The 20,528-nt window shown below is 46.2% G+C and overlaps 1 protein-coding gene across 2 annotated transcripts in view; it reads right to left on the minus strand.

The window, feature by feature from the left end:
- Nucleotides 1-14,231: 14,231 nt before the first annotated feature.
- LOC138672486 (uncharacterized) overlaps nucleotides 14,232-20,528 on the minus strand; it is a 429,950-nt gene continuing 423,653 nt past the window's right edge. For both annotated transcript variants that reach the window (XM_069760504.1, XM_069760501.1), the window contains one exon: nucleotides 14,232-14,322. The gene's annotated coding sequence lies outside the window, so the exon portion shown is untranslated. The remainder of the gene's footprint in view (nucleotides 14,323-20,528) is intronic.

Raw genomic sequence — 20,528 nt, forward strand, 5'->3', positions numbered from 1 at the left:
GTGCTGTATACTACTCTACTGTGTGGGCAGTGCTGTATACTACTGTGTGGGCAGTGCTGTATACTACTGTGTGGGCAGTGCTGTATACTACTCTACTGTGTGGACTGTGCTGTATACTACTCTACTGTGTGGACTGTGCTGTATACTACTGTGTGGGCAGTGCTGTATGCTACTCTACTGTGTGGACTGTGCTGTATGCTACTGTGTGGGCAGTGCTGTATACTACTGTGTGGGCAGTGCTGTATACTACTGTGTGGGCAGTGATGTATGCTACTGTGTGGGCAGTGATGTATACTACTGTGTGGGCTGTGTGTATGCTACTGTGTGGGCAGTGCTGTATACTATTGTGTGGGCAGTGCTGTATACTACTGTGTGGGCAGTGCTGTATACTACTGTGTGAGCAGTGCTGAATACTACTCTACTGTGTGGGCTGTGCTGTATACTACTCTACTGTGTGGGCTGTGCTGTATACTACTGTGTGGGCAGTGCTGTATACTACTGTGTGGGCAGTGCTGTATACTACTCTACTGTGTGGGCTGTGCTGTATACTACTGTGTGGGCTGTGCTGTATACTACTGTGTGGGCAGTGCTGTATACTACTGTGTGGGCTGTGCTGTATACTACTCTACTGTGTGGGCTGTGCTGTATACTACTGTGTGGGCAGTGCTATTTACTACTGTGTGGGCAGTGCTGTATACTACTCTACTGTGTGGGCTGTGCTGTTTACTACTCTACTGTGTGGGTAGTGCTGTTTACTACTCTACTTTGTGGGCAGTGCTGTATACTACTGTGTGGGCAGTGCTGTATGCTACTGTGTGGGCAGTGCTGTATACTACTGTGTGGGAAGTGCTGTATACTACTCTACTGTGGTGGCAGTGCTGTATACTACTGTGTGGGCAGTGCTGTATACTACTGTGTGGGCAGTGCTGTATACTACTCTACTGTGTGGGCAGTGCTGTATACTACTCTACTGTGTGGGCTGTGCTGTATACTACTGTGTAGGCAGTGCTGTATACTACTGTGTGGGCAGTGCTGTATACTATGGGGTATATTATATTCTATGGGGGAGGCTGTGTTATATACTATGTGGCTGTGTTATATATTTGGGGTGTACATTATACATTATATTCTATGGAGGAGGCTGTGTTATATACTCTGGGGGGCTGCATTATATTCTGTGGGGGTTTTTATTAGATTTTATGAGGGATGATTGCATCATACTCTTTGATGGGGCTACATTATATTCTATGGGGAGGTGGGCTGTATTATATTTATATTCTATGAGGGGTGATTGCATTATACTGTATGAGGGGGCTACATTATACTATAATGGGGGGCTGCATTATATTCTATGGGGAGGTTACACTATACTCTGTGGGGGTTACATTATACTCTGTGGGGTGGCTGCATTATACTCTGTGTAGTCACCAGGAATGGTTTTCACTTCACAGGTGTGCCCTGTCAGGTTTAATAAGTGAGATTTCTTGCCTTATAAATGGGGTTGAGCAGAAGTCTGGTGGATACACAGCTGATAGTCCTACTGAATAGACTGTTAGAATTTGTATTATGGCAAGAAAAAAGCAGCTAAGCAAAGAAAAATGAGTGGCCATCATTACTTTAAGAAATGAAGGTCAGTCAGTCCGAAAAATTGGGCAAACTTTTAAAGTGTCCCCAAGTGCAGTGCTAAAAACCATCAAGAGCTACAAAGAAACTGGCTCACATAACGACCGCCCAGGAAAGGAAAACGAAGAGTCACCTCTGCTTCTGAGGATGTTTATCTGAGTCACCAGCCTCAGAAATCGCAGGTTAACAGCAGCTCAGATTAGAGACCAGGTCAATGCCTCACAGAGTTCTAGCAGCAGACCCTTTAAGGGCCTTTTAAGGTTCCTGAAGGTGTGAAAATGACCTCTGCAAAGTATTTAGAGTTTCTGACTGACAACTTTCATCCATGGTCAAAAAAGCAGAAACGTGCCTTCAGGAGCAAAATCATCTTCATGCTGACAATGCCCCATCTCATGCTGCAAAGAAACCTCTGAGTCATTGGCTGCTATGGGCATAAAAGGAGATAAACTCACGGTGTGGCCACCATCTTCCCCTGACCTCACCCCTATAGAGAACCTTTGGAGAATCATCAAGTCAAAGATCTATGAGGGTGGGAGGCCGTTCACATCAAACCAGCAGCTCTGGAGGCAAAGAAATACAAGAAGAACTCTCCAAAAACCCACAAGTTCGATGGATGCAAGAATTGTGAAGGTGATATCAAAGAAGGCTCCTATGTAACATGTAACTTGGCCTGTTAGGAGGTTTTGGAGTTAAATAGCTTTCTTGTTCAGTGAATGTGACCTCCTAATTAGGGTTGAGCGACTTTTACTTTTTTAGGGTCGAGTCGGGTTTCGCGAAACCCGACTATCTCAAAAGTCGAGTCGAGTGGAATCGGCCGATTATCGCAAAAAGTCGGGGATCGACCGAAACACGAAACCCAATGCAAAGTCAGTGGGATTTTTCTCTCTCTCTCTCTCTCCCCCCTCTCATGAAACCCGACTTTGCCAAAAATCGGCGACTTTTGAATTTGTCCAATCCGTTTCGTCAAGCCTACTGTTGTGAGTTCTGTTTTTGGGCTCCCTCTGGTGGTTGCTGATGGTACTGGGTGACTTGTCTTTCCTGGGTTTCTGGGTTCCACCTGTTTCATCAGTATATGGGAGTTTCCTATTTAACCTGGCTTTGCTGGCATTTCCTCGCCGGTTATCAATGTATCCAGTGTGTCTTGTTACCTCTGCTCCCTGCTCCTAGAACCTTCTGGTCAAGCTAAGTTTGGATTTTCCTGTTTTGGTGTTTTGCTTTATTTGGTTTTTAGTCCAGCCTGCAGATATGTGATTCTTGCTGCTGGTTGCTCTAGTGGGCTGAAATTGCTCCTCATGTACCATGAGTTGGCACATGAGTTCAAGTATTTTTAGGATGGTTTTTTGAAGGGTTTTTCGCTGACCGCGCAGTTCACTTTTGTATCCTCTGCTATCTAGCTTTAGCGGGCCTCATTTTGCTGAAACTGTTTTCATACTGCGTATGTGCTTTCCTCTCATTTCACCGTCATTATATGTGGGGGGCTGCTATTTCTGTGGGGGATTTCTCTGGAGGCAAGAGAGGTCTGTGTTTCTTCTAATAGGGGAAGTTAGATCTTCGGCTGGAGCGAGACGTCTAGGATCATCGTAGGCACGTTCCCCGGCTACTTTTATTTGTGTGTTAGGTTCAGGGTCGCGGTCAGCTCAGGTTCCATCGCCCTAGAGCTTGTTTGTATCTGTGCTTGTCCTTTAGTGATCCCCTGCCATTGGGATCATGACAGTATAACCGGACCACAAAGTGTTAATTGTATTGGCTGAAGTAGGAGGATAAGTAGTCTGAGGAAGTTTTTTTTTTTTTTCTTTCTCTTTCCCTCAGAGTTTGCTGCCTAGCCTTATTGCAGCCTGGCTACTTCCTCCTCCTCTTAATCTTTGAATGGCTCTGATCCCAGCTGTTTATCATGGACGTCCAGAGTTTGGCTTCCAGCCTGAATAATCTTGCCACTAAGGTTCAAAATATACAGGATTTTGTTGTACATGCTCCTATGTCTGAACCTAGAATTCCTGTCCCAGAGTTTTTTTCTGGAGATAGATCTCGTTTTCTGAATTTTAGGAACAATTGCAAGTTGTTTCTTTCTTTGAAATCTCGCTCCTCTGGAGACCCTGCTCAGCAAGTCAAGATAATTATATCTTTCCTGCGGGGTGACCCTCAGGATTGGGCATTTGCATTGGCACCAGGGGACCCTGCGTTGCTTAATGCGGATGCGTTTTTTCTGGCATTGGGTTTGCTCTATGAGGAACCTAACCAAGAGATTCAGGCTGAAAAAGCTTTGTTGGCCCTCTCTCAGGGGCAAGATGAAGCAGAAATTTATTGTCAAAAATTTCAGAAGTCGTCGGTGTTTACTCAGTGGAATGAGTGCGCTCTGGCTGCAAAGTTTAGAGATGGCCTTTCTGAGGCCATTAAAGATGTTATGGTGGGGTTCCCTGCGCCTGCTGGTCTGAATGAGTCTATGACTATGGCTATTCAGATTGATCGGCGTTTACGGGAGCGCAAACCTGTGCATCATTTGGCGGTGTCGTCTGAACCGTCACCTGAGATAATGCAATGTGATAGAATTCAGTCCAGAAGTGAACGGCAAAAGTATAGGCGGAAAAAAGGGTTGTGCTTTTATTGTGGTGATTCAGCTCATGTTATATCAGCATGCTCTAAACGCACAAAAAAGGTTGATAAGTCTGTTGCCATTAGTACTTTACAGTCTAAGTTCATTCTGTCTGTGACTCTGATTTGTTCATTATCATCCATTTCCGTCGATGCCTATGTGGATTCAGGCGCTGCCCTGAGTCTTATGGATTGGTCATTTGCCAATCGCTGTGGGTTTAGTCTGGAGCCTCTGGAAGTCCCTATTCCTTTGAAGGGAATTGACTCTACACCTTTGGCTATGAATAAACCTCAGTACTGGACACAAGTGACCATGCGTATGACTCCCGTTTATCAGGAGGTGATTCGCTTCCTGGTACTGTATAATTTGCATGATGTTCTAGTACTTGGTCTGCCATGGTTACAAACTCATAATCCAGTCCTTGACTGGAAATCAATGTCTGTGTTAAGCTGGCGTTGTCAGGGGGTTCATGATGATGCACCTCCGATTTCTATCGCTTCATCTACTCCTTCTGAGATTCCTGTGTTTTTGTCTGACTATCGGGATGTTTTTGAGGAGCCTAAGCTCAGTTCGCTTCCTCCTCACAGGGATTGCGATTGTGCTATAAATTTAATTCCAGGCAGTAAATTTCCTAAAGGTCGTTTGTTCAATCTGTCAGTGCCAGAGCATACTGCTATGCGGGATTATGTTAAGGAGTCCTTGGAAAAGGGACATATCCGTCCATCTTTGTCCCCTTTGGGAGCAGGTTTTTTTTTTCGTGGCCAAAAAAGATGGTTCCTTGAGGCCTTGTATAGATTTTATTCAGTCGCCATGACAGCACAACGAGAGAGGGGATCCGCCCTTCAGGGACAGGAAACCTCAGACATAAAAGGGCGGCACCTCACTCCCCCGCCAGTTGGTTTCCTGTCCCTGACAGCGGAACCTCTTCAGACAGGCCCAGAGAAGAGGGTCGAAGATAGAAGCTATCCCACTCCTGACAGGCCGATGCAGGTAGCGGGGGTCCCCTACCTCGGCCTGATCAGGGGGATGGAAGCACCACACGGCAGGGGGACTGTCTGTGTAGGTGACAGCAGGAGGAAGCAGCCCTAAGCGGAGGGCTTGACTTCTGTGATGCCGCTAGTCACCTGGTACATGGGGCCCATATGCGCATCTGCCGGAGCCTTTGGGGTCGGTCCGCCGCTGGTGCTGGCGTCTGCGGTGGCTAGGTGAGCGCTGCCGTCCTTGTCGGCGCGTCTGCTCTCAGCGCCGCGGCCGCGTCCAGAAGGGGCGTGTCCTGATGACGCGGGTGCGGCGCGGGGCGATGACGCGGCCGCGCATGCGCAGTAGCGTCTTATTCTGGCTAATGGCGGCGCCCGGCGTCGCAGGGGGGGGGATTTCGGCCTCAGGGTGTCTGGCGCTCTACGGGCGCTAGCGGGGGCAGTACCAATGAGCGGTGCACCGAGGGATGTCCCTGCTGACCCCCCATCCGGGGGTGGTACCCAGGGGGATACATTTAAACGCTGCACTGAGGCTCAACATTGTTCCTGTCCACCATTTTGGAATGGAGTCTCTGGAAGGAACACCGCAGCTGGGCGGTGAGCAGCAGCAGTCACCTGAACAACCTTTGAGCAGTTCCCAGCGGCGTTCTAGTGGCAGTAGTCGCGCTGGTAGAGCCAAAGAAACTCAGAAGTCAACTAAGTCCTCTGGCCGTAAGGAATCTCCGGCTAAGAAGGACCCCCCGATCACGGTACCTTTCGCTGCAGGGATGGGTAAGTGAGCTTCGTGAAAGTACATTTCTGATAGCTGTCCCTCCTTGTATTCCCTCTCTCCTTATTAGGGGAGGAAATCTGTGTCCAAATCCAAACATAGAGAGTGTGCCATCTGTACGGAACCTCTTCCGGATGGACATAAAAAGAAATTGTGCAGCATCTGCATTCAACAATTAATTAAGGACGAGACCCCTGACCTTACGTCTACTCTTAGGGATCTGGTTAGACAGGAGGTCAGAGATTCCATAAGGTCTCAGAAGACAGTCTCAAAAAACAGGAGGGAAATATTATCCCCAGCCTCGGATGTGGATTCAGACACGGGTGGTGTGAGTTCAGATTCCCATCCGTCATCATCATCAGAGGACGCGGAAACTAGTCGAACCTGTCTATCACTGGACAGGGTTAACCGCTTAGTCAAAGCTGTCAACAGTACTATGGGCATTGAGGAGACCCAGGCGGAAAGTTCCATCCAGGATATAATGTTTAAAGGCATAGATCGCAAATCCAGAAGAGTATTTCCCGTAGTCGATAAAGTTAAGTCTCTGATTACGAAAGAATGGAAAAAACCCGAAAGGAAGGGGTCTCTCCCACCAGCGTTCAAAAGAAGATACCCCTTTGAGGAGGAAGCTTCTTCATCCTGGGACAAGGTTCCGAAATTAGATGCGGCAGTGGCTAAAGCGTGTAAAAAGACGTCTCTCCCGTTTGAGGATCTGGGGAGCCTAAAAGACCCGCTTGATAGGAAGGCTGAGGTATTCCTTAAAGGAGCTTGGGAAACATCAGCGGGTTCCCTGAGACCGGCGATTGCGGCCACCTGCACTGCCCGGTCGTTGATGGTATGGCTGGGTAATCTAGAAGACCAGCTCAAGGATAAGGTTCCTAGGGCCGAGATCCTATCATCCATGTCTATGATTCAGGATGCAGCAGCCTTCCTCTCGGATGCGTCAGCCGATTCCGTTAGGCTAGCGGCAAGGTCATCAGCACTGTCCAATGCGGCCCGTAGGGCTCTTTGGATAAAATGCTGGCCAGGAGACTTGCAGGCCAGATCAAAACTATGTGGCATCCCCTGTGAGGGGGTTCATTTGTTTGGCCCGGTACTGGATGAGCTTCTAGAGAAAGCAGGCGACAGTAAAAAGCGTTTCCCTCTCCTAACAAGACCCTTCTATAGACGGGACTATAACAGAGGAGGGCCATATCGCCGAAGATCGGACAGGGATTCAAATAGAGAATCGACCAGATACAACTCTTACAGGAGAAGAGGTAGAGGTTACATGTTTAACTCTTCTACAGACTCTAAAAAGCATCAATGACTGGCGGCCCAGGTGGGCGGTAGGCTTTTGGCCTTCTACCCAGCCTGGGTAAAAATCACCAATAGTCCATGGATACTCAGTATCATTAAAGAGGGGCTAAAGTTCCAATTTCACCATACCCCCCTGGACAAATTCAAATTAACTCCTATCCGTTCTTCTCCCGCAGAACAGTTGGCGTTGGAGTCAGAGGTTCGAGATCTCCAAAAAAAGGGGGTTCTCGTTAAAGTACCTACGGAGGAACAAGGTACGGGGTTTTACTCCCCTTTATTCCTGGTAAAGAAGCCAGATGGATCTTATCGTACCATCATCAATCTGAAGGGTCTGAATGTATTCCTGCTGGTCCCATCCTTTAAAATGGAATCTGTGAAATCGGCAATAAAGCTTCTTTTTCACAATTGCTTCATGGTTGTCTTGGATCTGAAAGACGCCTATTATCATGTCCCGATACATGCAACTCATCAGCGCTTTCTCAGGGTAGCAATTTCTCTTGCCGGCACAGTGGAGCACTTTCAATACCGGGCACTCCCCTTTGGTGTTGCAGTCGCACCTCGGGTGTTCACTAAGATTATGGTGGAGGTTATGGCACACCTTCATGAGCAAAATATACTAGTAATTCCCTATCTAGATGATTTATTGATCGTTGGGCGCTCAGAGATACACTGTAAGGAACAGTTGGGGAAAGTGATGGCGGCGTTACACAACTTAGGATGGATTATCAATCTCAAAAAGTCGCGTCTTCAGCCCTCGACATCACAGCAGTTCTTGGGTCTTACTGTGGATTCAGCTCAGCAGGAATGTCGCCTGCCAGACTCAAAAGTTGATACTATTCACCGGCTGGCCTCCAGAGCAATTAGTAATCCCGTAGTTTCCTTAAGAAGTGCTATGTCACTCTTAGGTTCACTTACCTCTTGTTTTCCGGCGGTGATGTGGGCTCAGTTTCACTCCAGGGCTCTGCAATGGGATGTTCTGCATAATTTTCGGCGTCTGGGCGCTAACCTTGACAAAAAGTTTTCCCTATCTGTAGAGGCCACGGGTTCACTAAGGTGGTGGACACACATCCCTAATCTGCGTAGAGGGGTACCTTGGACATATCAAATATCACGGGTAATAACAACGGATGCTAGCCCCACGGGGTGGGGAGCACACTGGGAAGGCAATTGCGTTCAGGGTCTGTGGTCCCATTCTGAGCGAGACACGTCCTCCAATCTGAAGGAATTGATGGCGGTGGAACGCGCCTTAGATAGGTTTCTTATACCTCTGCAGGGTAGACATGTTAGGCTACTCTCTGACAACCAGGTGACCGTTGCTTATGTGAACCACCAAGGAGGTACACGATCTAGGTCATTAATGAACGTTACGAATCATATCTTTCAGATGGCCGAGAATCACCTGCTCTCCCTTACGGCCCTTCATATAAAGGGAAATCTAAATACCATGGCCGATTACTTAAGCCGCAACGAGCTCAAACAAGGGGACTGGTCTCTAAAACCGGCTGTCTTCAACCAGATCGTGCGGTTGTGGGGATATCCAGAGATAGATCTGTTTGCCAGTCGAGAAAACAAGAAACTCCATCAATTCTGTTCCCTAGACCCAAGGGACAATCCATACGCAGTCGACGCTCTTCTGATCCCCTGGAATTTCAATCTCGCCTACGCTTTCCCTCCTCTGAATCTCATTCCTCTAGTTCTGAGAAAAATTCGGGAAGACGGAGCCCGAGTGGTTTTAATAGCCCCATTCTGGCCCAGAAGGTCTTGGTTCCCATGGTTGAGAAGCATGTCCATTTCCCAACCATGGATCCTCCCAGAAATACCGGACCTCCTTTCCCAGGGTCCAGTCTTCCATCCGCGAGTAACCAACTTGCACCTGACAGCGTGGAACTTGAGAGGTCACTTCTGAAAAGAAAAGTATTCTCCCAGAATCTTGTAGATACTCTACTTAAAAGTAGGAAAGCCTCCACGACTAACATTTATGTTAGGGTATGGAGGAAGTTCCTATCAAGTTCAGGAGCACAGATCGATCAAAAACCTGATATTGCTCAAATCCTAGAGTTTTTACAGAAGGGCCTAGAGTTAGGCTTAGCCACCAGCACCCTTAGAGTTCAGGTTTCAGCTCTAGGGGCACTATATAATTCCAACATAGCCAATAATCACTGGATAACAAGGTTTTTCAAAGCGGTCACCAGATCCAGGCCGGTTATTAAACCGAGAATAGTTCCATGGGACCTAAATCTTGTGCTCTCGGCTCTAACACAAGCTCCGTTCGAGCCCATTGACTCTGTCCCGATCAAGATCCTGTCGGTCAAAACAGCCCTCTTAGTTGCCCTTACATCGGCAAGAAGGGTTAGTGATCTTCAGGCATTATCCAGGCAGCGTCCGTATATGCAATTTTTGGAAGATAGAGTGGTGATGAGACCTGACCCTCTTTATCTTCCAAAGGTTGCCTCAAAATTTCATAGATCCCAGGAGGTGATCCTACCTTCATTTTGTCCTAATCCCTCTAACAATAAGGAGCAGAGATTTCATTGTTTGGACGTACGTAGGTGCCTTCTCAAATACATTTCAGTAACAGACACCTGGAAAAAAGACCACGCTTTATTTTTATCCTACCAGGGGGTTAGGAAGGGACTTAAAGTATCAAAAAATACCCTAGCCAGATGGATTAGGGAGGCGATATCTCTTGCTTATACCGCAGGTGGCGTGGAAATCCCAGAAGGTATAAAGGCTCACTCTACTCGTGCGGTGGCCACATCCTGGGCTGAGAGAGCAGAAGTATCGATTGAGGACATCTGTAAGGCGGCCACATGGTCTTCTCCATCCACCTTTCTTAGACACTATAGATTAGATCTAGGTGGCTCCTCCGACCTCACGTTTGGGAGAAGGGTGCTGGAAGCTATTATCCCTCCCTAGTCACCTTTTCACTTCTCTGAAAGTCTCTCGTTGTGCTGTCATGGCGACTGAATAAATACGTACGCTACTCACCTGGTAGCAGTGTTTTTTCAGGAGCCATGACAGCACCCTTATATTCCCTACCCTCTTTGTTTATGGGTTTAACACTTCCTTTAGAGAAATTCCTAAGTTTATTCACTGGGTGAATTGTACCATATATTAATATTGTTTATGTGCTACTAACCTAGAAGGTCCTTTCATACTCTGTAAACCAACTGGCGGGGGAGTGAGGTGCCGCCCTTTTATGTCTGAGGTTTCCTGTCCCTGAAGGGCGGATCCCCTCTCTCGTTGTGCTGTCATGGCTCCTGAAAAAACACTGCTACCAGGTGAGTAGCGTACGTATATCGTCTTTTGAATAAGATTACCGTAAAATATCAGTTTCCTTTGCCATTGTTGACTGATTTGTTTGCTCGCATTAAGGGGGCTAAATGGTTCACTAAGATTGATCTTCGGGGTGCGTATAATCTTATACGAATAAAGCAAGGTGATGAGTGGAAAACCGCATTTAATACGCCTGAGGGCCATTTTGAGTATTTGGTAATGCCTTTTGGACTTTCTAATGCTCCTTCAGTCTTCCAGTCCTTTATGCACGATATTTTCCGTGAATATCTGGATAAATTTATGATTGTGTATTTGGATGATATTTTGGTTTTTTCTGATGACTGGGAGTCTCATGTTCAGCAGGTCAGGAAGGTGTTTCAGGTCCTGCGGGCCAATTCCTTGTTTGTAAAAGGCTCAAAGTGTCTCTTTGGAGTCCAGAAGATTTCTTTCTTGGGGTATATTTTTTCCCCTTCTACTATTGAGATGGATCCCGTCAAGGTTCAGGCTATTTGTGACTGGACGCAGCCTACATCTCTTAAGAGTCTACAGAAGTTCTTGGGCTTTGCTAATTTCTATCGTCGTTTTATAACTAATTTTTCTAGTGTTGTTAAGCCTTTGACGGATTTGACTAAGAAGGGTGCTGATGTTGCTAATTGGTCTCCTGCGGCTGTGGAGGCCTTTCAGGAACTTAAGCGCCGGTTTTCTTCTGCTCCTGTGTTGCGTCAGCCAGATGTTTCGCTCCCTTTTCAGGTTGAGGTTGATGCTTCCGAGATTGGAGCGGGGGCGGTTTTGTCACAGAGAAGCTCCGATGGCTCAGTGATGAAGCCATGCGCGTTTTTTTCTAGAAAGTTTTCGCCGGCTGAGCGGAATTATGATGTTGGTAATCGGGAACTTTTGGCCATGAAGTGGGCATTTGAGGAGTGGCGTCATTGGCTAGAGGGTGCTAGACATCGTGTGGTGGTCTTGACTGATCACAAAAATTTGATTTACCTTGAGTCTGCCAGGCGTCTGAATCCTAGACAGGCTCGTTGGTCACTGTTTTTCTCTCGTTTCAATTTTGTGGTTTCATACCTGCCAGGTTCAAAGAATGTGAAGGCGGATGCTCTTTCTAGGAGTTTTGTGCCTGACTCCCTTGGAAATTCTGAGCCCTCTGGTATCCTTAGGGATGGGGTGATTTTGTCTGCTGTCTCCCCAGACTTGCAACGTGCTTTGCAGGAGTTTCAGGCGGGTAAACCTGATCGTTGTCCGCCTGAGAGACTGTTTGTTCCGGATAATTGGACCAGTAGAGTCATCTCTGAGGTCCATTCTTCTGTGTTGGCAGGTCATCCTGGAATATTTGGTACTAGAGACTTGGTGGCCAGGTCTTTTTGGTGGCCTTCCTTGTCGAGGGATGTGCGTTCTTTTGTGCAGTCTTGTGAGGTTTGTGCTCGGGCTAAGCCTTGCTGTTCTCGGGCCAGTGGATTGTTGTCACCTTTGCCTATCCCGAAGAGGCCTTGGACGCACATTTCCATGGACTTTATTTCGGATCTCCCTGTCTCTCAAAAAATGTCCGTCATCTGGGTTGTGTGTGATCGCTTTTCTAAAATGGTTCATCTGGTACCCTTGCCTAAGTTGCCTTCCTCCTCTGAGTTGGTCCCTCTGTTTTTTCAGAATGTGGTTCATTTGCATGGGATTCCTGAGAACATCGTTTCTGACAGGGGATCCCAGTTTGTGTCTAGATTTTGGCGGACGTTCTGTGCTAAGATGGGCATTGATTTGTCCTTTTCGTCTGCATTCCATCCTCAGACGAATGGCCAGACTGAACGAACTAATCAGACCTTGGAAACTTATTTAAGGTGTTTTGTTTCTGCTGATCAGGATGACTGGGTTACCTTTTTGCCGCTGGCCGAGTTTGCCCTTAATAATCGGGCTAGTTCTGCTACCTTGGTTTCTCCTTTCTTTTGTAATTCGGGGTTTCATCCTCGTTTTTCCTCTGGTCAGGTGGAACCTTCTGATTGTCCTGGAGTGGACATGGTGGTGGATAGGTTGCATCGGATTTGGAGTCATGTGGTGGACAATTTGAAGTTGTCCCAGGAGAAGGCTCAGCAGTTTGCTAATCGCCGTCGCCGCGTGGGTCCTCGACTTCTTGTTGGTGACTTGGTGTGGTTGTCTTCTCGTTTTGTTCCTATGAAGGTCTCTTCTCCTAAGTTCAAGCCTCGGTTCATCGGTCCCTATAGGATCTCGGAAATTCTTAACCCTGTGTCGTTTCGTTTGGATCTCCCGGCATCGTTTGCTATTCATAATGTGTTCCATCGGTCGTTGTTGCGGAAGTATGAGGTACCTGTTGTTCCTTCGCTTGAGCCTCCTGCTCCAGTGCTGGTGGAGGGAGAATTGGAGTATGTTGTGGAGAAGATCTTGGATTCTCGTGTTTCCAGACGGAAACTCCAGTATTTGGTCAAGTGGAAGGGTTATGGTCAGGAGGATAATTCTTGGGTGGTTGCCTCGGATGTTCATGCTGATGATTTGGTTCGCGCTTTTCATAGGGCTCATCCTGGTCGCCCTGGTGGTTCTCGTGAGGGTTCGGTGATCCCTCCTCAAGGGGGGGGTACTGTTGTGAGTTCTGTTTTTGGGCTCCCTCTGGTGGTTACTGATGGTACTGGGTGACTTGTCTTTCCTGGGTTTCTGGGTTCCACCTGTTCCATCAGTATATGGGAGTTTCCTATTTAACCTGGCTTTGCTGGCATTTCCTCGCCGGTTATCAATGTATCCAGTGTGTCTTGTTACCTCTGCTCCCTGCTCCTAGAACCTTCTGGTCAAGCTAAGTTTGGATTTTCCTGTTTTGGTGTTTTGCTTTATTTGGTTTTTAGTCCAGCCTGCAGATATGTGATTCTTGCTGCTGGTTGCTCTAGTGGGCTGAAATTGCTCCTCATGTACCATGAGTTGGCACATGAGTTCAAGTAATTTTAGGATGGTTTTTTGAAGGGTTTTTCGCTGACCGCGCAGTTCACTTTTGTATCCTCTGCTATCTAGCTTTAGCGGGCCTCATTTTGCTGAAACTGTTTTCATACTGCGTATGTGCTTTCCTCTCATTTCACCGTCATTATATGTGGGGGGCTGCTATTTCTGTGGGGGATTTCTCTGGAGGCAAGAGAGGTCTGTGTTTCTTCTAATAGGGGAAGTTAGATCTTCGGCTGGAGCGAGACGTCTAGGATCATCGTAGGCACGTTCCCCGGCTACTTTTATTTGTGTGTTAGGTTCAGGGTCGCGGTCAGCTCAGGTTCCATCGCCCTAGAGCTTGTTTGTATCTGTGCTTGTCCTTTAGTGATCCCCTGCCATTGGGATCATGACAGCCTACTCCTAATGCTGCAAATTCCACAAATGAGCATTTTCAGTTCTTTACAGTACATCAAATGTTTAGAAATTCTACTGGGCCTAATAATTTGGAACAGTGCATTTTGAGTTTTTATTCATTTTGGAGATTATACTGTTATCATTGGGAGGTTTCTTCAATAACATTCGATGTATAATCTAACGGGTGATGACTTTTATTAGACTGACTGACATTAGCACCGATCATTTAGGAAAATACGAGAAAAATATAATTTGCATAATAATTTGGAACATGGTGTAGTTTCTATCACTATAATGCGGGGGTCTCCAACCTGCGGCTCGGGGCCCTAGACGTGCGGCTTGTGGTTGTCTGCTAGATCTGGTGCATCACGCTGGCAGCGTACTATGAAGCGATGGTCTCCAGATGGTGACGTTTGTGAGTCGCTCTGCACAGAATAGCAGATCTGGGTGTGCAGATACTGGCAGGGAGAAATAAGCATTGTAAGCTGGAGATCGGATGATACTAGTCAGAGGGAGCCTGAAGCTGGAGGCCATTGTATGGAGAGAGTGCCTGATACAGGAACACCTAATGGGGACAAGTGTTAACACCTGGAGGTAACATACTGCTTATAAGTGAAGGGAGACACATGGCCTCTATGTCATTTCTGCGGCCATCAGAGGTAATGGTGGATTCTGATAGTCATTACAGTGGGGGACAGGATGTGGCTGCGATCATCTCACAGAGTTGAATGTGACTCTCAAGGTAAGAAAGGTTGGTATAAGGGGTATGTGCTAATTTCTTATTCATGACCTATCCTTAGGAAAAAGTCCTTAATTTCAGATACATGGGCGTCTGACACCTGTTAGCAGCTCTGGAAGTCAGATGTTCTGCAGCTCAGATCATATTTACTTCCATAGGAGCAGAGCTGCAGTACTGACAATGGCCACTACCTAGTGTATGGCGCTGTTCTCACTCCTCACACTGTGCACATCCGGCTGCCAGTAACATGATCCAGGCGAGGACGGACATCCAGCCGCTGACCCCCGACTATGATACAATATGGAGGACCGATCTGTAGGATTGTAACACTTTCTTATATTTTGCAGGTAGATATAAAGAGTTGTCCTCCATCGAGACGTCTCAGGTACCTGTTGTCTGACCCAAGAAAACAACCCCCGACCAGAGGTGGCCATATATATATATTTAACATGTGGTATCGGCCACCCTGACTTGTTTCACCATGTGGCATCTTCAGGGGTCTGAGATGAAAGGAGAAGAACATGTGTCCATCAGATTGTGGCGTCTGGTGTCTGCCGGCATTGGACAGGCCCAGGAGATAATCAATGTACATGGTGAAAGCCTCCTTATACTGACAATTCTACTAGTTCTGCCGGTGACTCCTGGAGCCGGCGTCCCTCCGATCAGTCATGTGACGACCACCGCTATTCTGTGTGAATGTTAGTGGTAATGGTAGTGGGAATGTAGCATCAGATAAACTGTAAAATAATCATGAACATAACGGCACCTGCGGGACTGGCTCCAGGGGTGGGTGACGGGGCGGGACAATAATTTCCTTGACCGTTCATCTCCAGATCCTCAGTCCTGGACTCCGATCTCTTCTTCTTCCTCTTACACTACAGGAAAGATATATATCTTTGTACCGTGCCAGTAGATAGAAAAACATTTTTCCTCTTAGACTAGAAATATAAGAGATCACAGATCTAGTAGATCCCACGTCTCCTCTATAGATTGATATCTTATATGTATCCATGAAATTGCCCAAAACCGACTTACCTTAAAGATCACAACAAAGGTGATCAGCGATAACAGAAGCACGAAAACAACAGGAACGACCACAGCAACAACAGGAAAATCTGCTGATGGGAGAAAGAAGACGAATCAGAGCGGCCGGAGACACGAAGACAACAGAATCTACTACAACCACCAGATTTCTACGACCACAAGACGCCCCCGGTTATAACATCAGAGAATAGGAAACAACACATTACACTAATTAATTCCACTAATGGTTGCGGGTCCACAGAAGGGGCTACACCTGCACAGCAAATAACCCTTTCATGGCCAACAGATTTTATCATCCCAACATCGGGCCTTGGATACTGCGCGATGAGTTGTAGTTCTGAGTCATTCATTCAACCAGACAGGGCACTGAAAAATGGGGAAAAACTCCAAGTGGAATGAGCTTGTGAAAAAACTGCAATTCCACAATTGTTTATTGGATCTTGTTTTTACAGAGTCCATCGTGCAGTAAAAAGGACGTGGAAACAGCTCCGTACAATTACAGCAATACAAAACTTGGATAGAGGTCTAAGGAGTAACGTTTCTCCTCGTGGAGACTGACGTACCGGCTCTGGCATGCCAAGGTGAGGAGGCTTATTCACCATGCAATGTCCTCTGGGAAATGGAATATGCAAATTGCCTCTTCAGAGAGGAAGAGAACTAGAACTCTAGTGTCACCTGTTGGAAGCAGCGATTCTACAAATCATTATCGACCCTTTGACGAGCCTTGTATTATGACCTGGCATATAAGCCAAATCAGAAACTGAATTTGCAGATGAGGTGTTTTGGAATATTGACCCTCAGCAGTGCAAAGTAAGAGATCCGGCTAGGTGAGTGGCAAACTTAGATAGATTTCTTACTTTTTTTATTCAGTAAAAAAAATGATTTTTTTTTTGTGAAAAACTGTCTGAAAAAAACAAATCTAGCATTTGAAGGGTTTTGGGGAGGTTCAGGATATGGTAAAAAAATATACACTTTGATAGACTGGACTTTTACAGATATAATGACATCAATTATGCTTATGCCCTTCTTGAAATTGAACGTACCAGTACTTCATGGGGATCGTGCATTATGCTGCACGGCCCCGGCTGTTTAACCCTCTCAAAGCTCCGATCAATAGTGATCGCAGTATTTAGAAGACGTAATCGCAGACTGCCAATAGTTGTTATGGCAACCCAAAATCAAATGATGAACTCCACTATGGAGACCTGTTAGACCATGCCAGGAACACAGTCTAAGAGGCTTCTGTTAGTGTAACACTAACAGGTATAAAGCATTACACCAGTTACCTGAGTAATAAAAGTTAAAGTCCTATAGAGGAATTACGTAAACAAAATATACACTGTATATTGTGACAAAGTCACTGGCAAAAAACTGGAGGGGAGGTATGTTTCACTGAGGGTGTTAGCTTTAGTGATATGGACATAGGAAAATGCTCCAGCATACTAAGTGCTGAGAGGGGATAATCAGCCATGTTTAGTGATAGGTTGATTGAACAGTTGTAGACTGGGAGGAGTCCAGATAAATACGTTCAGTGTTGGGGGTGTCTGGAGGTGAAGACTCAGGAGCTGTAGTTTTGATGTTAAAGGGAACCTGTCACCCCCAAAATCGAAGGTGAGATAAGCCCACCGGCATCAGGGGCTTATCTACAGCATTCTGTAATGCATTCTGTAATGCTGTAGATAAGCCCCCGATGTAACCTGAAAGAGGAGAAAAAGAGGTTAGATTATACTCACTCAGGGGCAGTCCCGTTGCGGTCCAATCCCATGGGCGTCACAGTCTGGGGCCTCCCATCTTCTTACAATGACGTCCTCTTCTGGTCTTCACGCTGCGGCTCCGGCGTACTGATATGTCCTCTTGAGGGCAGAGCAAAGTACTGCAGTGCGCAGGTGCTGAGCCTCTCTGACCTTTCCCGGCACCTGTGCACTGCAGTACTTTGCCCTGCTCTCAACAGGGCAGATAAAGTACGCCTGTGCAGGAGCCACAGCGTGAAGACAAGAAGAGGACGTCATCGTAAGAAGTTGGGAGGCATTGGACCGGACCACAGCGGGACCGCCCCTGGTGAGTATAATCTAACCTCTTTTTCTTATCTTTCAGGTTACATCGGGGGCTTATCTACAGTATTACAGAATGCATTACACAATGCTGGAGATAAGCCCCTGATGCTGGTGGGCTTAGCTCATTGTCGATTTTGGGGGTGACAGGTTCCCTCCAAAGAAAGCTGAACCTTTTGTTGTTTGTTCCTGAAGGAGGCAGATTCCCGCAGCAACAAGGACTGTGCCATATGTCATGTTTTGTTTCCCTGTTAGGCCAGGAAGGTTGTTTATATTGCTAACTTTGCACTGGTTTATGCAGTATCTTTAATAAACCAGTGGAAGGCGTAAAGAGACAGCGTTCCTGTGTCTACCTCTATGTGGAGCCAAGTGAGCCAATTTAACACAGATGGAGGAGAATGCAGGCAAGATCCCTAGGAAGCAAGTGTGACAGCTGTGGACAAACTGCATGTGCTGGGTAAAGGCGGCTGTAAGCAGGGTTGTACTGGCCCACTGGGACACAGGAGAATTCTCTGATGGGCCAGTGTCCTTGGCAGGCCCACGAGTAGGACATAGAGGGGGCCGATTGGTTTCAACTGAATGTGTGTCTGAGGAAGAATCTTTTTTTTTCCCCCTCTCCTTTTACGCTTGCTGCTTGATATGCGACCAAGGATATAGGGGGGTTGGGGAGAAATCAGTGCCAGGAACATAGAGGGGTTCAGCTGGAATCTTAGGGTGTTGGATTGCTGTGCTATAATTTACTTTTCAGAATACTGTTTTCCATGGGGGAACAAAAGGGGGGGGGGGTCCTGATTACTGTGCACGGCGGCAATATGTAGCTTTTTTCTTCATCTAGTATAGTGTATAAGTTGAGGAATGTGCCATAAAAGCTATCAGCTAGAGATGTCTGTGTGATATTTTCTGCAGAAACAAGTACACTAATACTATATACAGAGCTCCTCTGTATAATGTCACTGGTGATCACTGATAATAACCTGTACACTATATACAGAGCTCCTGTGCATATTATCATTGTTGATCCCTGTATTACCTGTACACAGACAGTACATACAGAGCTTTTGTGTATAATGTCAATGGTGATCACTGTATTACCTGTACACTATACACTATATACAGAGCTCCTGAGTATAATGTCAATGTATTACCTGTACAATGACACTTTATACAGAGCTCCTGTGTGTAATGTGACCGGTGATCACTGAATTACCTATACACTATATACAGAGCTACTGTGTATTATGTCACTGATGATCACTGTATTACATGTACACTGACACTGTATACTTCTGTGTGTAATATAACTGGTGATCCCTGTATTACTTATACACTATATATAGTATATACAGAGCTCCTCTGTATAATGTAATTGGTGAGTCACTGTACACTTACACTACACAGTGCATACTATATACAGAGCTGCTCTGTGTTATGTAACCAATGGTAATAACAGTGTTGTTAGTATTGTTGTCTTTATTAATGATCAGTGTGGTAAAATTCGGTCACTATGTTGTAATATGTGGTTTGGTCATGATGTGGAATTTATCCCTGTGCGTGGCATTATTTCATCACTATGTGGTTTGGTCACCGTGTGGCAGTGTGTGTCCATTGAATGTAGTATTATTCGGTTATGTGGTCTGGTCATGGTGTGGCTGTATTTCTCCCTTGTATGTGGTAGTATTGGTCTTGGTGGATTGTACTGTGTATGGAAGTTATTTGTCCTCCCTGATATTAATTAGGGAAAGATTCTTTATTTTCATTAGACACTTGGAACAAGATGCACTTACAGGGGTTCTCTAATGAAAACAAGGAATCATCTGTCTACAGGAGAAGTGCAGAGCAGAATAATCTCTTCAGAATATGGCGAGAGAAGAACTTTTCAGTGTTCCTGTAGAAGATAATGACAGAGTAGAGATAACTATTCAGGATGCTCAGAGAGAAGCAGCTTTCTATCTACCCGCAGAAGAAGAGAAATGGAAGCATGTGAACCCAAGAAGCCGGTGGAAGAAGAGGCTGTCAGCACCCATACCGCTGAAGAACCACTACCAGACTCTCACACAGGACAAATATAAAGATGTACATCAACATCAAAGTGCTTTACCCACAAAGAACATCCCAATAAGAAATCAAGCACAAATAAATCCCAAAAGCAGAACTGTTATAAAACAGAATATATACAATTAAGCACAACTAGTTTGACCACATCCACACTCACTTTTATTCCGCCTTGTAATCACACACATTTGCTATAATCACAATGCACTCCAGCAGGTTTAATATGTGTCTACCCACATCCTGGGGGACACATACCGGCCATCGCATTCTATTCTCCTCACTGCCTCACAACCTCTTACCTGTAATCTCCAGTACATGGGGTATAGAAGGTGTGGGGTACATATAATACCCCAGTAATGCCCTCTTACCTGCAATCTCCAGTACATGGGGTATAGAAGGTGTGGGGTACATATAATACCCCAGTAATACCCTCTTACCTGTAATCTCCAGTACATGGGGTATAGAAGGTGTGGGGTACATATAATACCCCAGTAATACCCTCTTACCTGTAATCTCCAGTGCATGAGGTATAGAAGGTGTGGGGTACATGTAATACCCCAGTAATACCCTCTTACCTGTAATCTCCAGTACATGGGGTATAGAAGGTGTGGGGTACATATAATACCCCAGTAATACCCTCTTACCTGTAATCTCCAGTACATGAGGTATAGAAGGTGTGAGGTACATATAATACCCCAGTAATACCCTCTTACCTGTAATCTCCAGTACATGGGGTATAGAAGGTGTGGGGTACATATAATACCCCAGTAATACCCTC

The sequence above is a fragment of the Ranitomeya imitator genome, chromosome 3 (genome assembly GCF_032444005.1).
Source record: "Ranitomeya imitator isolate aRanImi1 chromosome 3, aRanImi1.pri, whole genome shotgun sequence".
NCBI lineage: Eukaryota > Metazoa > Chordata > Amphibia > Anura > Dendrobatidae > Ranitomeya > Ranitomeya imitator.